We start from the raw sequence: 6,125 nt of genomic DNA, 5'->3' as shown, positions 1-6,125 counted from the left end.
CTAAAAGATGAATTAGAAAAATGCAAGGATGACAATTAGGTCTTGACAAAGGATAATTGATATCAATTTGATTTAATCATGATTCTGACTGACAAAGGACCAATGCTGATAAGTGATTTGATTGATAAATGCGCCAATTGACGAGGAACAATGACTAATTGATCCAAATTGACATGATTGAGAAGGACGAGGACCGATAACAAATCAATCGCAAGATTGAAAATGACAACAATCGATGACAAATTGATCGCAAAATGACAAGATTGAAAATGTCAATGATCGATGACAAATTGATCGCAAGACGACAAGATTGATGACAAATTGATCAAAAGACAAGAATCGATGACAAATTGATCAAAAGACAAGAATCGATGACAAATCGATCGCATGATGACAAGATTGATAAGAGGACAAAACCCTAATTAGGATTGACGATGTCCAAAATGATGACAATGAGCACGCACATTGATGCGACAGGATAAGATCGACCAAAATCATGACTGAAGATTGTTATCGACAAGACCAAATTCGAAAGCGAGACAGATGAAGAATGCAGAAGAAGGACTCGATGCTCACAAATGATAAAGACCAAGTGCGAATCATAGGAGAAATGTTAATGCGACGCAAAAACCCTAAAATAAGGCAATGCGCAAATGTTAAAGTATGATTCCGCAAGCATTGACCATTTTTAGACATCTACAAATATAATAATATAAATTAATATATAATAAAATAATATAAAATTAACTAAGAGATAAATAGAATATCAATAGAAAAATTACATTTATATGAAAAATTATATATAATCTATAAAGAGAGAAAATATGCTATAAAATACTAAAGTGTTTTGAAATATTTGTGTATGCAGTTTTTGATTTTTTAAAATATAGAATTATTATATTTTATTTTTAATAGAAATATCTTGATTTGACTAAATTGGAAATAAAAAATTATATATTGTTTTTGAAATATTTGTGCATGTATGAAATTTTGATTTTTTGAATTTAGAAACATTATGTATCTACATTATTTTTTTAACTTAGAAACATTATATTATACGTTAAAAATTTTCAAACATAAAATTTATTTTTAATTTTTCTAAATTGAAAATTAAGATTCTTTATTTGTTTTTTTATCAAAGCATTGGTGTCAATCAATTGAGCTATACTATTGTAAAAATAATTTATTTATAATTGTTATCTGTTAGTAAAAGGCACAATAAATATAGAAACTTTCTTGTAAGACACCATTTGAAGATGAAAACAATTATTGAATAGCATGTTTATGTTTGTAGAAGGAAACAACTCATAGAAAATAGAAAGTTGCATTTTTAATTGTAGCTAAAAATGTTTCCTATAAAATAAAACTTTAACTCATTATAATTGCTAACATCCATTTCAATGTATTATATAGCTTTAAATATTTTCTATTGATAAATATTCCAAAAATAAAAAATCTTGATTGAAAATATTGATGGACTTTATTTACAATTGTCTGTGTAAGAAGCACATAGAAAATGTTCTCAATTTCTTTGCCAACATAATCAAAAATATTTTGAAGTCTTCAATAAGATGTGAATTTAATACTATCTTTTATATATTTGATAAAAATAACTTACATCCAAGACACAAAAAAAAATCTAAAAATGTTGGCTTCAATTAGATTTATATGAATTCCATGCATTTAAAAAAATCCATAAAATTTTACAATAGAGAGCATTTTAAAGAGCACCAATACAGTTTATTTAAAACCTTCCTATATCAACAAGACAAACTATAACACAAATTCTACATAGTGAAGTATATAAGCATCCTAGGGTGAATATCAGCTAATCTCATTGTAATAAATAAAAAAGTGAATTGGCTAAGATGATTAAGTTGTATAAAATAATATTTTTTTCTTAAAGAATAAATAAGTAATAAAATAATACATATATAGAAACATATATTCAACAAATATATTATCATGTTTGTCTCTATGCTAAAATAGGGTTAATGTTGCCAACACCTCGAATAAGGAAATGAATTTGTATCAAAATCAAAACTAAGCAAAGGAAAAAATAAGATTCTTTAGAATATGGGGATCAACTACAACTATGTTGCCCCAATTCTGACAGACTTACAAGATAAGAAAAGGAAATAATGATGGCAAGCAACATATTTGGTTTTCCTATTCATTTGCCCCGTTGTTGCCTTGATCCATATGGAGATGAAGGAATTCAATAAACCTGAGTATATGTGACAAACATTTGCCCTGTTGTTGCTTTGATCCATATGGAGATGAAGAAATTCAGTAAACTTGAGTATATGTGAGAAGAATGCAAAGTGCAAATAAAATAAACTGTAGAAACAATGATAAATAGATTCATGATTTGAACAATGGAACAATATATGAGATAAGAGAAATAAAGCTCATAAATTAGGCATTTTACTCTCCTCTCTAAAATCAAACAAAAGATAAATCAAGTAAACAAACAAAATTAAAAAAATGGTGATAAAAGCATTCAATGGTGTTTATCTAGAAACACCATTGAATGTTTTTTGGCTCCCTTCCAAGCACCGGTGTCCTAATTTCGGAACTCGTATTTACCAAAAAATAAATCCATATCATAATCCCGACATGGTGATTTTGAGTATCCAGTTCTCTTAGATTCAAGCTATAATTTTAAATTGTTCATATGTGCCCTTCTATCTCCTATTCAAACCTGCAAGAAAAAAACAATTCTAAAAATTAACATAAAAATTTACCATTATACTAACATTTCAAACCACATTAATATGTCACTACTAAATCAGGTCTTGCAAAAATTTCCTTTAGTTTATTTGAAATTGTATTGTTTCCTCAAAAGCTGCAATTTAAAATAGAGCTCTCTTTGGTTACCTTTATTAGCCCACAAAATTTGTCATAGGAACCTACGATTATGTAAAAAGAAGATTTTACAACATGCATGCTACATTTATGCTATAATGAAATAAAAAGTAGCCCTATTTAACTACTGGCATTTTAATTTTTGACCTGAAGTGAATGTAATGTCTGAGTTGATTATTTTCAATTTGCTCAACTACTTTACGTTTCCTTACCAAGAATACATTGTTAGTATAATGATTAACCCAATCTAAATCAACTATCCAATGATTAAAGGTGGCGATTCAAATAGTTGTCTAAATTTAAGGAGATGAAAAAGTGCAAATAATTTCTTTCAATTTCCTATCATTTAATAAAAATCATCAGTTTAAAATAGAGTTCCTTTTGACTATTTTTATCAGTTTCTCATACGAACCTACCGTTATGAAATAAATATGTTTATCATAAATGCCCATGACAAAACCAGTGTATAATTTTCTGGTTTTTCATAGATCTTTCTTTGGCTATATTTATGACCCTCTATTTCAAGATTTGTGCACAAATAATAGACTATAGACAATTATATACTACAATTCTACAATGTTTATGACTCAATAATTAAAACTTCAAAGGAACACAATGTACAATTTGCTACTCAATTAATTAAGACTCCTTTAAATAATAAAGAGCTAAATAAACAAAAATCTGTTAGACGTAACGGTAATGGAAAAAAATGAAAACATTAACCCTCACAATTAAATCTTCTGGGTGATTATGTGTAGTTGTTTTTTGTGAATAAATCATGGTTGGGTGTTTAGCAACTCATATATTGATTTTCAGTATGAATCACTATAAGGTTCAAACAACTCACACTATTTTGGACATCCAAATTAAAAGTATAAGGGTGAAATGAGTATCATGCACACTCCATACGCATTAATTTATTTCAAACTACTCATTTAGATTAACAAAATTTGAATTTTGATGGACCAAATTTTATCTTCTTGTAATTAAGGTTTTGTACAAAATAAAAATAGAGAGTTTCCATGATTTCATTATGATCATCGAAGCACGCATGAGCAAAAAGGGTATTCTGGAAAGGATGCAGACCTGATTTTGGCAAAACTGTAAAGTGTATAGTAGACACGTAGCAAATATTCTGCAGAGAAAATGTAGAAGAGCATAAACCCCAGAATATGATGCACTGAAAATTGTAAGAAAAATACATTCGTTAATTCCTCTACAATAAAGGAAAACTGAATTTAAAACAATTTTTTTTTGTAAAGCCAGCTTACCAATAACGTACTCTTCTTCAACAAGATGCCCAAATATGGACTATAACCTGTATTTCAATTTTTGCAAACAAATATTTTGGAAACAAATCACTGGTAAAAGGAATGTCAGATATCTTCAAAACAAATGACTAGCAAAGAGAATGAAATTTCATTTAAAAAGACCGATAGTGAAGACGAAACAGTTGGTATTTCACCGTATTATAGTTACAAAAGCTGAAACGGATGGTTTTTCACCACCACTACAGCTACAAAAGCTGAAACAGATGGCCTTTCGGTAGCATGACTCTGTTGCGGTTACGAATGAAATCAGTGACCTTTCACTACGATTCCAATTAATGGATGTAACCATTATCATTATGGACGGAAGATGGCAAGACTCTTCGAATTCCATATGCTAGACTATAACTGCCCTTTCTTTTTTGTTTCACGGATGTGCTAACATTGTTTAGGACGCCTCTCGGCTTAATTATATACATTATAAGAATATATTTATATAGCCCTCATCAAAATAAATAGATAAATGTTTAATTTACACACTCATAAAATTGTAATATAACAAAGATATACTATATACAAAAAATAGTACATTTATATACATTATATGAATATATTTTTTATTTTACCTTTATATTTTATTATCCTTATATATTAATTTAATTAGTACCACATAAAAAAAGTATTAATATTAATTATCTAGTTTTATATGTATATTTAATTGTTATTTTATATAGACTATAATATGTTATCATAAATATAAAATATAATACATATTGTAATATTATTAGATATATTTATAATATTATATATTACCTTTTGCATATTATATTGTATTATATAAATGTGGAAGATAATATAATAATATAATAATAATATATCTATAATATTATATTACATATTTTTATTATGATATATACTATATTCTACTATAATGTAAGCATAATATATATAAAAGATAAATTAACAATAAATTATATAAATACTTCATTGTCCCTTACGCACTTATAAAACATTTAAACAGCCCTCATCGGAATAAATAGATAAATGTTTAGCATAGCGAATTATAGAAAAGTAAAAAAATCTCACCCAAAGCGATAGTAAACTAATAATAATGATAACTCCAGTCCAAGGAGATATTTAAAAATTAAATAAAACCATTATTAAAAAAATTGAATTACATTTATATAAATTTAAAAGATTGTAAAAAATACATTTTGCTATTTATATATTATATTTATCATTTTCAAACTGAAGTAAATTAATATATTATAATATAACAATTAATAAAAATTAAATAATAGTTAAAAGTTGTAAATATATAATTTCACCATTTATACATTATATCTATATAATGTAGGCTAGCATCCCAATCCTTAAATTTAGACATTTATTTTAATTAAATGGCTACATATATATTGGATAAAACATATAATTAACCAAAAAAAAATTCAATTCATTGGTCAATAGTAAAAGTTGCCTACAGGATTTTTGCATCTCTGGTCTGTTTTATATCTGCATGGCTCAACATATAAAGCCAACTAACTATTTTACTGCAACGGTACTCCCCATGCAGTCCCACATTTTGAACAAGAGAGAAAAACTCATACTTCAGACCTGATTCTGACAACATACTATACAAATGACAAAGTACAAAAACTCGTCAAGATTGAAGTATGCACAACCTTTGCCAAAGGACAAAGTACAATGAAAATATAATGTACAATATTCTTGCTAGAACTTATATCATAAAGCATAGGAGCGGAAGATTAAAAATTAATATAGAATGCAACCAATTAGAAACAGTCCACCTACTGGAAAAATAGTTCTAATTCATCTTAAATAGCTACATTACAGTGAAAAGAAAAACCATTGGAAAATAAGGATAAGTCCCATCGTGCACAAAAATGTAAACAGATTCAAAAATTTCTGTCTGCAGGACTTTATCATCCATTTTGTTTTTTATTTTAGTTGTAGGGTACTCAATAACAT

The sequence above is a fragment of the Cryptomeria japonica genome, chromosome 2 (genome assembly GCF_030272615.1).
Source record: "Cryptomeria japonica chromosome 2, Sugi_1.0, whole genome shotgun sequence".
NCBI classification, from domain to species: domain Eukaryota; kingdom Viridiplantae; phylum Streptophyta; class Pinopsida; order Cupressales; family Cupressaceae; genus Cryptomeria; species Cryptomeria japonica.
Note: the sequence above shows the minus strand (reverse complement) of the source record.